This window comes from Leopardus geoffroyi, chromosome D4 (assembly GCF_018350155.1).
Source record: "Leopardus geoffroyi isolate Oge1 chromosome D4, O.geoffroyi_Oge1_pat1.0, whole genome shotgun sequence".
NCBI classification, from domain to species: Eukaryota; Metazoa; Chordata; class Mammalia; order Carnivora; family Felidae; genus Leopardus; species Leopardus geoffroyi.
In genome coordinates, this window is record NC_059342.1 from 68,416,902 (window position 1) to 68,429,164 (window position 12,263).

General features: G+C 42.2%; 1 long non-coding RNA gene across 1 annotated transcript in view; it reads right to left on the reverse strand.

Annotated features, from left to right (window-relative positions):
* LOC123593719 overlaps nucleotides 1-12,263 on the reverse strand; it is a 208,176-nt gene that overhangs the window by 112,226 nt on the left and 83,687 nt on the right. The gene's annotated exons all lie outside the window — the stretch shown is intronic.

The window sequence follows — 12,263 nt, forward strand, 5'->3', positions numbered from 1 at the left end:
CTTAACCGACTGCGCCACCCAGGCGCCCCCTGTTTCTTCATTTTTAAAATAAGTATAATTATAATAACTATAACATAGGGATATCTCTAATATCTTTATTATCCCATAATAATAGTAACTATCTAATTGGATGAAGGTTGAGATAATGGGCATAAAACACACATGACAATACCTGCCACAAAATAAATTAGTATTAATTGTACTCTGCTCACTTCCCCTAACACCTAGCATAGAGCTAGTTCATAGTAGACACGACTAGTAAATGTCTGAAGAAAGATGCAAGAATAAAATAGAGTAAATAGATCATTTAATTCATGAGACAAATCATTGTGTGGGAATAAAGGTAGAAAAGTAATTATTCTTGCTTGGGGAAACAAGAAAGTTTCTTAGAAGATGCAGCATTTGAGAGAGCCCTACAGTCTGGACTAATAAGAAGCCCCAAGCCTGCATGGCATATGTGGAGCAGGGTAGATACATGTGGAATGGGGTGGGAGCCATGGGGACAATCTAAGTACTGTGGAGCTTCTCTTTGGGGAAAGAAGAGCCAGTGGAGATTTTAGTAGAGGAGTTTCATATAATATCTGTTTTTTAAAGTGCCATTTTGGCCACCCACAAAGAATGAAGTCATGGGGTAAGAGAGCAGAAGCTGGGAAAACAATGAAGAAGTTAATACAATAGCTCAAGGAACAGGTATGGGAGTCTGACCTAGCGCAATGGCTGTGGGAATGGGGATGAGGCAGAGAAGGCTTATGAGAATGGATCAGGTGTGAGGGTAAAAGAGAGGGGGCAGCAAATGAAGATTTTGAGGTTCCTCACCTGGCTGATTGACACAGCTTGTATTATGTAGACAGATTATTGTTAAATCACAGAGAGAAAATGGTGCATAATGGTCAGTTATTTCTTCTGAATCATATAATCCTAGATTATCATGGTGGATGAGACCAGCCCCTCAAACATTCACCATCTGCTGCATCAATTTCACTCATCTGTGTCCTAATTCCAAAGCAGCTTCAGGACTTCTCTTACTCTTAGAAAGGCTGGACTCAACACCGAACTTAGAACTGCTTTCCCATGATTTTCAGCCTTTGGTTTCAGTTTGGCTTCTGGAAACACAGATCAAAATTTGGGCCTTCTTCTCTAAGACCCTCTTTCAGATTCGGCTGGCTAAATAAGAATTCCACCTTCATTTTTCTAATTGGTCCATTAAAATAACATGAGGTATTTCATCAAATATTTTGCTGAAATCAAAATATGCTGTTTGCCTCTCTCTGTGCTACTATTCTATTAAACGTGCCACCAAACATGGAGAGGGTCTAGTTATGTTAGTGCTCACAAACGAGACACTAATTTACCATCAATTTTTGAATAGGCACCCAAGAATTATTTATTTAATAAGCTATCCTAGAATTTCCTTCAAGATCCCCAAGCTGACTGCCTAAGTTCAATTGCAATGGAAAAACTTCTCTGGAATCTCACAGTGCCCCCAACACTTGAAGGAAAAGTATATGCTACTTTTGTGACCTTGACCACACCAAACCAGATTTACCTGGCAGGCATTTGTGTTTGCTGATCCTTTTCATGACATAGTCTTTGTGTGGCTGGTTCTTTTCCATCACTCAGATTTCAGCTTAAATACCCCTTCCTAAAGGAGACCTTCCCTCACCACCTTTTCTGGACTCACCCCACCCCCAACACTTTCCCATTGCCCTGTTTTATTGTTTGTGTAGCATTAAAAACTATCTGTAATGATTTTGTTCACTTGTTTGGTTACCATAAAATGGAAGCCTCCTGAGGATAGAGATGTTGCCTTGTTACACGGGACAGTCCTAGTACCAAGAATACTGCCTAGCACAGAGCCTGTGCTCTGTGAGCTGAACATGTGTGTATGAATGGTCACTGGCTTGGAATTCTAACTACCCAGCCTACAACCTTTTCAGCTTTCACAATCCCTAGGATGACGTTGTTGCTTTCTCCCAAGGTTCCTGTCACATCCACTTTGCCAAGCAATTTTTCCTAGTTGGTCAGAATTAGGTCCAGAACAGAAGTTCCCCAAATCTCTTCCGCTTCTGGCTGAAAAATGAAATTAGCAGCCAAGTCAAGCAAGGCAAAATGGATCAGATGCCCTGTGTGAGGCTGCAGGAAGCTCCCAGCAGTTACAGCCCACACACTGTTCCTCATGTGGGGAGGTCTCATCCCCCAACTGTCTCCTACTATCATACATACTCCCCAGCTTCAAGAAGAGGGTGGATCTGCTCTGGCACTTTCCCATGACTGACTGACCTCCTTCTCTTCCCTGAATCTGGTTCTTGATACTCGGCTTTAATGACTGACATTAGACCAAACTCTGATAGCAGCTCTAACCATGAAGTTACAGACAATGTACGTATGTATGTAGGTATATATGTATGTGTGTGTGTGTGTGTGTGTGTGAACCACTCAAACTGCACAAAATAAGAAGAGGAGTAATTGAAAGTCAACAAAGAGTCTCATGGGATGATTGTCCCTGTCTCTGCCTCGCCCCCTCTCCTTGGGGCCACATGCTCTTGTGTCCCTCCTTCTTTCTGCAGGGCTGAGTCATGCTCCCCTTTCTTAACAACTGGCTTGCTTTCCTTGATTATGGTTTATGTGCTCTCCCCAAACTTTGACTTGCATGTGCTGTGGCTTTGCTTTGTCATGTTGCAAACTTCATCTCAAGGCTGTATGACCTTTCATCTCAAATGCCCACCACTGATTGACTAAAGTCCCTAGCCTGTCGGTTCAATTACTTAATAGAAAAAAATCTGAAAGGTAACTAGCCAGCCAATGAATTGTCTTGTTGTTTCAGGTGTTTATCTTTGGTTCAATCAGGCCTGGGTTGAGAGGCTATCACGTGGTTCGTAGAGATGCTCCTCGTAAGTGTGGTGAGTGGGGTTTCCTAAGGTGAGGGGTACAAGAGAGGTGGAGATCTCAAAACATTCCAATACTCTTGCTAAAGTGACTGTTAGTTGCTTGGTACTGCCTTGTCTCTTTGGATTGGAGCCCAGTTCAAACCTTCCTACCATCCTGGACGTGAACCTCTCTCCCCAAGGAGGAAGAGGACCCCATCTCTGCAGTAGTTACCAGCCCTTGTTCTGCTCTTAAGGTGGATTTCTGATGCTTCTAGAATCAGCCAAACATATTGTCACACCTGGGTGCTGACAGTCACTGCATTGGATGCAGTTGGTCTTAACCACGGGTGGTACCACCACCACAAGAGGTGTTTGGAAATGCGTAAGAGTGGCTTTGGGTTCATGGTGATAGCTGCTGCCTTTTGGTGGGCAGAGGTCAGAGATTGTGAACCTCCTGCAGCATGCAGGACAGTCCCTCTCAACAAAGACATGTCCTATCCCAAGTGTCAGCAAGGAATACAAGTAAACCGACAAATCCATCCAATCAGTCATCCATGTATGTGTTCAGCATCTTTACTGCCAGCTACCACACTACTCTGGGAATAAAAGATAAATATGTGACAGATATATTTATTTATATATTATGAAAATATATGATAAAGATAGACAGTCTTTGTTCTGGAGGCTCTCATGGGCTAAAGGGGAAAAGAGTCATATGAAAATCATACCAAACGGGAAAATAAAGAAAAACATGAATTCTAGACTGAAAAAAACAAAAACAAAAACAAAAACAAAAACAGCTGTATAAGAAAGGAAATTTAAAAAGTAAAAAGAAAAGAAAAGAAATAAAATCATGGTACACTATTTGGCTCAGCAGGAAGAGATATGAAATCAAATCATGTAAAACTCTATCAATTTAACAAGAAATGATGATGCAACTATTTTGCAGGGAGGATGAAGGAAAATGAGAAGTGGGTGGTGTTTGTCTAAGAACTGAATCCTCACCCACCACAAAAGGAGGCAAATAGATAATTTCAATAAACTGTATGTATATATATAATTTCAATAAACATGGTTGTATAAGCACGTTATTTAGGAATATGGAGATAAACTCCAGAAGACATAACTAGGAGAGCTGGATTGGCTGTCTCTGGGGGACAGGGTAGTAGGACAGAGGTCAGCTGGGTTTTGGTAATAAGCCTTATAGTATTGTTTAAATTTTTGATCTTGGTATGTGTATTATCCTTTGATATAACATTTAATTTTAAAATTATTACAGTATAGACTATGTCGTTATTACGAACTCTACCTTAGAAGAATATACAAGATGCTATGCATTTATTCTTTATATTATAATGTCTGTAATTAGGAAAGCTGTGAAAAGGTTTTGCTAGGCTAAGTGTGCAGGTCTGTGGAAATACACCAGCAATCCCCAACATATGGCTAAGGCATGTTCCAAAGGCTTATATATATTTTCTTAGCACCTCTGTTGGAACTTCCTCTGCTCAGCCCACCTGGGGAGAAAGCAGAACCTCCAGAATTTCAGCCTTGGCTGCCACTCAGGCTGAGGAGGAAAGGGTAAGCTGTGACACATACTGGAGGGAGAGGAACTGCCTGGGAGAATCCAAGAGAGAGAGGTTGAGGAGAGAGGAGAGATCAAGAAAAGATACCCAAGGGGCAGCATGCAAGGATAGGGGTGTCTGTGAGGCCCCTTGCTGACTCTGGGGTTTCCCAGTTCCCCAGCTTGTAACTGGCGATTTATCCACCTCTTCTTCCATCTGTAAGATCCTAGCAGGCAAGGCCCACACTCAATCACTTCTGAATCCCCTGCATCTGATGGGGCACCCTGCCCATGCTCCCTAAATAGAGAGTTGTTGAGCATTCATCCCTGATAGGAACTGTTCTTATATATGAGCATGGATGAACATATAATATAGATGCTGTATCCATATACAAACACGTTTAGTCTTGTCACACACCCAGTGAGGTAGGTATTAAGTCCATTTTATTTATTTTTTTTTAATTTTTTTTTTTTTTACATTTATTTTTGAGAAACAGAGTGAGACAAAGCGTGAATGGGGGAGGGGCAGAGAGAATAGGAGACACAGAATCTGAAGCAGGCTCCAGGCTCTGAGCAAGTGGTCAGCACAGAGCCTGATGCGGGGCTCGAACCCACGAACTGTGAGATCATGACCTGAGCCAAAGTCGGACACTCAACCGACTGAGCCACCCACGCGCCCCTATTAAGTCCATTTTACAGACGAAGAAACTAAAACACTTAGTGATTCAGAAATGCTAATGAAAACACATTAAGCTCATCTGAAAGCCCAGCTCTTTCTTTTCCTTCTTTGTTTCTTTTTTGTTTGTTTGTGGGGTTTTTTTGGGGGTGGGGGTTGTTTCCTTTTTTAAAATGTTTATTGGCACAAAAACAGACAGATCAATGGAACAGAATAGAGACCCCAGAAATGGACCCACAGATGTATGGCCAACGCATCTTTGACTAAACAGGAAAGAATATCCAATGGAATAAAGGCAGTCTCTTCAGCAAGTGGTGCTGGGAAAACTGGACAGCAACATACGGAAGAATGAGCCTGGACCACTTTCTTACACCATACACAAAAATAAACTCAAAATGGATGAAAGACCCACATGTAAGACAGGGAGCCATCAAAATCCTCAAGAAGAAAGCAGGCAAAAACCTCTTCGACCTCGCCCGCAGCAACTTCTTACTCAACACATCTCTGGAGGCAAGGGAAACAAAAGCAAAAATGAACTACTGGGACCTCATCAAAATAAAAAGCTTCTGCACAGCGAAGGAAACAATCAGCAAAACTAAAAGGCAACCGACAGAATGGGAGAAGACATTTACAAACGACATATCAGATAAAGAGTTAGTATCCAAAATCTATAAAGAACTTATCAAACTCACACCCAAAAAACAAATAATTCGGTGAAGAAATGCGCAAAAGACGTGAATAGACACTTCTCCAAAGAAGACATCCAGATGGCCAACTGACACATGAAAACATGCTCAACATCACTCATCATCAGGGAAATACAAATCAAAACCACAATGAAATACCACCTCACACCTGTCAGAATGGCTAACATTAGCAACTCAGGCCACAACAAATGCTGGCGAGGATGCAGAGAAAGACGATCTCTTTTGCACTGCTGGTGGGAATGCAAGCTGGTGCAGCCACTCTGGAAAACAGTATGGAGGTTCCTCAAAAAATTAAAACCAGAACTACCCTATGACCCAGCAATTGCACTACTAGATATTTATCCAAGGGATACAGGTATGCTGTTTCGAAGGGGCACATGCACCCCAATGTTTACAGCAGCACTATCAACAAAAGTCAAAGTATGGAAAGAACCCAAATGTCCATCGATGGATGAATGGATAAAGAAGATATGGTGTATATATATATATATATATATATATATATATATATATATACATACACACAATGGAGTATTACTTGGCAATCAAAAAGAACGAAATCTTGCCATTTGCAACTACGTGGATGGAACTGGAGGGTATTAGGCTAAGTGAAATTAGTCAGAGAAAGACAAATATGATATGACTTCACTATTATGAGGACTCTAAGATACAAAACAGATTAACATAAGGGAAGGGAAGCAAAAATAATATAAAAACAGGGAGAGGGACAAAACATAAGAGACTCTTAAATATGGAGAATAAACAGAGGATTACTGGAGGAGGTGTATATGGGGGGGGGGTAGGCTAAATGGGTAAGGGGCCTTAAGGAATCTACTCCTGAAATCATTGTTGCACTATATGCTAACTTAGATGTAAATTAAAAAAATAATAATTTTCAACCTCAAAAAAAAAAAAAGGAAAAGATTTCCCCCAACTCTCAACTCTTAGAAATAACCACTATTATTGTGGTTGTAAACACACAATATTAGTATATTAATATATAAAATATATAAAAATTTAAAAATCAAAAAAATGTTTTATTTTTTTGACAGAGAGGAGCACAAGCTGGGGAGGGGCAGAAAGACGGGGACACAGAATCTGAAGCAGGCTCCAGATTCCCAGCTGTCAGTGCAGAGCTGCATACGGGGCTCGAACCACAAACAGCGAGATCATAACCTGAGCCGAAGCTGGATGCTCAACTGAGTGAGCCACCCAGGTGCCCCTTTCTGTTTCCTTTTTTAATTGAAGTATAGTTGATACACACGGTTACATTAGTTTCATGTGTACCACACAGCTATACGTTATGCTGTGCTCACCACAAGTACAGCTACCATCTGTTACCATACATCGCTATTACAATACCACTGACCATAGGAAATCCTAGCTCTTAGTCAAATATGGCTCCAGTTCTTGGGAAACTGTTTCTTTGACTTACAGTCCACCACATCAACATAGCTCCTTTTTTCTAGGTCTACAAATGCAATGGAGGGGGAACAGAAAAAAAAGTGAGCTAATATTTCTTAAGCTATTTTTATGTGCCAAGCACTTTGCATGTGCTATCTAATTGACACCTCACAATGATCACTTTAAGCAGGTGTTATTTATTTCCATTTCACTGGTGAAGAAATTGAGAGTGAAAGAAATGAATGGCTTTTCCCAGCATGCAACAGCTGATTAGTTACAGAAGCAAAATTTGAGCCTAGGTCTGTCTGATGACCACGCTCTTCAAGGTAGCCAGCCTTCTGTGTATCCTAGTGACAAGTCAGTCCAACCTTGCCAAGCCAATGCTGGGTGATCTCAATGCTGGAGATAATGTCTTGGGAGGGCCGATATTTGGGGATCTCTTCTCATCTGTGATTCGATGTCTCTGCACATCAGTGGAGGGATCACCTCAGCATTTAAGATGTTTCTTGTGAACGCTGTGTAGTTCTCTGGGCAGTGAGGACAATCTCTGAACCTATGGAACCCTGGTGTTGTGCGGGCCAGGCCGGACAACTGTGCGGTGGATATTTCCTGGTTCATGGAAACATGTTAAGCTAATGGTTGGAAATATTTCAAGTCTTTTTCTTTTACCAACGGCACCTGTTAGTGCTCGTCCGTGCTCAAATCTGGTATTGAACAATGCCTTACATACTTAGCTATTTTAAATTTCATATATCAATATTTTATGGTGTTCCACAAATAGCCCAATTTAAGACATAGATAATGTCAGTCCCACTGCCTCTCCTGTCCATCTCTGCCTGCCCATGGCTCAGGGTACATGGTAGCTGTGAAATGAAGATTTTATTTCTTAAAGGAGGAGACAAAAACCATTGTCATGTCTGTGTTCCTTTCTAAACCCAGCTCTTCCACAAAGGGTCCTATCCTTTCCCACATGCCTGAGGACTTCACTCCTCCCCAACCAATGCCTGTTTGTCAAGTCCTCTTTATGGAAAAACTCTTCAGAGGTGCTGTCCAGCCTTGTGGTCACCTCATCATCTCCTCCCTTTCTCTCTAAAGTCACTCTAATCAGGCTGTAGTTCCCATCATTCTGCTAGAAGAGAGCTTGCAAGGTCACCAATGATCTCCACGTTGCAAAATCCAATAGTCCATTCTCAGTACTCTTTTCCAAATTCCCAGATCATTTTGCGCCTTCTTTCTTGCAACATTTTCTTCACTTGGTTTGTCAGGACATCACTCTCTTGTGGTTCTCTTTCTGCCTCATCGACTAGTCATTCTCAGTGTCCTTCATTTGCTGCCCCTTCTGCCCCAGTGCTCGGTTCTTAAGATGCTTCTCTTTTGTACCTATTTTCCCTCCCTGGATGATAACTCACCCTACTCTGTCTTAAATGCCATCTATACTCTGAAAACTCTGATTTATAACTCCAATCTGGACCTCTCTCTGAAAGCCAGACTTTTTAATCTACAACTGTCTGCTTGACATCACCTCTTGGATGTTTAAATGGCATCTTAGACCTAACAAGTCCAAAACCAAACCTCTGGTTTCCCCATTAAAAATTTTTCCCCCATATTTCTGCCCATCTTGGAAATGGAGACTCAGTCCTTCCCCGTGTCCAAACTTGGAATCAACCTTAGCACTTCCCTCTCTCAATCCAATGCATCAGCCAACCCTGTGAGCTCTACTTTCAAAATGTGTCCTGTATCTGACCACCTTGTACCTCATTCCCCGGCGTCCCCCCAGGTCAGAGCCACTATCCTCTCCCCCCTGGATTCTAGCACTAGGTCCTGACTGGTCTCTCTGCTTTCCCATGCTCCTGTTAGTTACATTCTTCCCTGCCCCCAGCAGCCAGAGTGACCCTGTTACTTATATCACGGCCCACCTTTGCCTGCTATCTTTTTGATGGTTTGCCCTATCAATCCCTCAAATCTCTGTTCAAATGTCATCTAATTAGAGAACCCTAACCACTCTATTAAGAAGACAAATCTTGGTGCATCTGGCTGGCTCAATTGGTTAAGTGTCCGACTTTGGCTCAGGTCATGAGCCAAAGGTTCATGAGCTCGAGCCCCACATCGGGCTCTCCACTGTCAGCACAGAACTGGCTTCAGATCCTCTATCCCCCTTTCTCTCTGCCCCTCCCCCACTTGCATGCTTCCCCCACTCATGCGTGCTCTCTCTCTCAAAAATAAATAAACGTTAAAAAATAGAGATTAATCTCCATCTACCCACTGCACTCCCTATATCCCTTACCCAACTTTATTTTTCCTCATACACAAATTCCCCCCACTATCTCAAAGTAGAGCACCCCCAGGAAAACCTCTGTAAGCCAAAATGGTGTAAAGCAAAGAGGCAATTACTATTAATCTATATAGAAAAAAAAATTTTTTTTAATGTTTATTTATTTTTGACAGAAAGAGAAACAGAGCATGAGTAGGGGAGGGGCAGAGAGAGAGGGAGACACAGAATCTGAAGCAGGCTCCAGGCTCCGAGCTGTCAGCACAGAGTCTGACGCAGGGCTCGAACTCATAGACCATGAGATCACGACCTGAGTCAAAGTCGGATGCTCAACCGACTGAGCCACCCAGGCGCCCCAGAAAAATTTTTTTAAGATTTTATTTTTAGTAATCTCTATACCCAGCCTGAGGCTTGAACTCACAAACCAGAGATCAAGAGTTGCATGCTGTACCAAGTGAGCAGCCCCTAAATGCAAAAACTTTTAACATTCTCAGACCCCCCAAAAATAACATCTCTTAGGCTTTTCTGAGATTTTAGGACACATCTTGCTAATAATGGATGCACAAAGTAAATCAACATAAGGCACAGATGCTCACAGACATAGTTTAAAGCTTTGGAGGCTGGATGCTGAGATGCTGTGTGCCTTCCTGGGGAAAGAGCTTGGAGGGTCGTCCCTGCTGCTCAGGGTGCGTGCTGCCTCCATAATGGCTCTCTGCAACACAAACATTGAACACTAGTTTTGCAATCTTCGGATTTCTCTCTGTTAGTGGAAACAGGTACTAATGGAAGTCTTCCAAAAGAGCGAAATGGCGTACCAAGAAATTCTGAAAAGTTGGGGGTACCTGTAAATGTTCTATATTTATTTTGTTATATATTTATTTGTTGTCTCCCTGTTGAGTACTAACGCTTTGCCTTTTGTATTCACTACTTTCTCCCTGGCACCTAGAACCGTGCCTGATTCAAAGTAGGCCAATAAATTCTTATTGAATGAATGAATGACCTCAGTACAAGAAGTGCCAAAATAGAAGTGTGACCACAGAGCAGGGCATGATCCCCTATTTGGAAAGGAAGAGGTAGTCACAACAGCCTCCTTGGACAACACAATAGGACATTGAGTTGTCTAGCTAAGTTTGAGAACTACTGTCCAATAACAAATAGGAATTATGCCCTTTGAAGCTTAAACTTAATTTCAGTTCAAATATCACCATTCACAGGCATTATTCTCTTTTGTGAAAGAGTCAAGTGTGACTCCCATCCCAACTTCTTTTACATAAAAGAGATCCTGACTTTGGGGCTCAACAGCACCCAACAGAAATGAAGGCTGATGGCTGTCAGCACAGGGCAACCTTACTGTCCACGGTTCAGCCCACATAGAAGGTGGGCAAGAAAGAAAATTTCCTCAAACATTTAAAGGACATGTTTGGCCAAACCAGACCTGCAGGAGGCTTAACGTTGCTGAGGCTGTTTTGTTCTTCTACTGGAACAGAGACAAAGGTAGTGCTTTGAGAGAATGGAGTCACGCCCATACACAGAAGGGGGCACTGCCCTGACTCTGAGGGAGAGCAGGTTAATTTCAGCAGCTGCCACTAGAGGTCTATTCACAGCCAGAAATAAGAAGAGCCATCATTCCTGCAGCCTTTTCAGGGCTCCTAGGGAGCCTCCTGCCCTAGGCTCTGCCCCCAGAGTATGCTGAGCTCACATCACAGCTTCTAGTCCCTCCACTGTGGCCTTTTTACCACCTCATGTTGGGTCGCCTTTCCCCCCAAACCATGGGAGGACAACCCTTAGAAGTGCTGACTGTCGTGAGCCCACGGTTAGAGGGTGGACAAATGAGGAGGTGGTTCCTGATAAGTAAACATTTCTACGTTCAGTAGTAACACCACGATTACCCAAAGCAGGTCTTCTTCCTGCTTCATGCAATAAATATTTCCCCCAAAGATCTACCTAGGAACAGAGTTGTTTTCACGCAGAAGAAATGAGTGCTTACACCTGAAGGAAAACTGCAAGAATCCTGAGTGGTGAACTGGTAACTCTGAATAACCTGTTTGGTAGATGAATGCCTCAGGACTGCTTTGTGTGGTTCTCAGGTTTGTCTGTAGGTAAGTTAGAAGTATCAGCCCTGTGTATGTTAGAGTCCAGTTATACTTTTCGTGCAGATCCATTCCATTGTTTTTAGTGAAGTAAAATTTACATAAAATAATATTCGTCATTCTAACCATCTCGAAGTGTGCAATTCAGTGGCTTCCAGCACATTCATGATGTTGCATAACCGTCACCACTAATTCCAGAACATTTTCATCATCCCCCAAAGAAACTGTACCTGTTCAATCATTCTCTACTCCTCCTTCCTTCAGCCCCTGGTGATCATTAATCTGCTTTCTGTTTATATGAATTTATCCATCCTGGGCATTTGATACAATTGGGCATTATACAATATGTGGTGTTTTGCGTCTGGCTTCTTTCACTGAGCATAACGTTTTAGGTTCAGCCATGTTGTGGTAGGCATCAGCATTTCGTTCCCTTTATAGCTGAATAATAGTCCACTGTATGGACATACCACATATTCTTTACCACTTATCAGTTGATGGGCATTTGGGTTGTTTCCACCTCTTATCTATTATGAATAATGCTGCCATGGACGTGTTTGTACAAGGCTTTGTTTGAACATCTATTTTCATTTCTCTCGGGTATATACTTAGAATGGAATGATTGTTCATTTGTACTGAGCACCTATTCTATACCAGACATAGCAGTACAAAGAGGATTAAGACAGGGACCC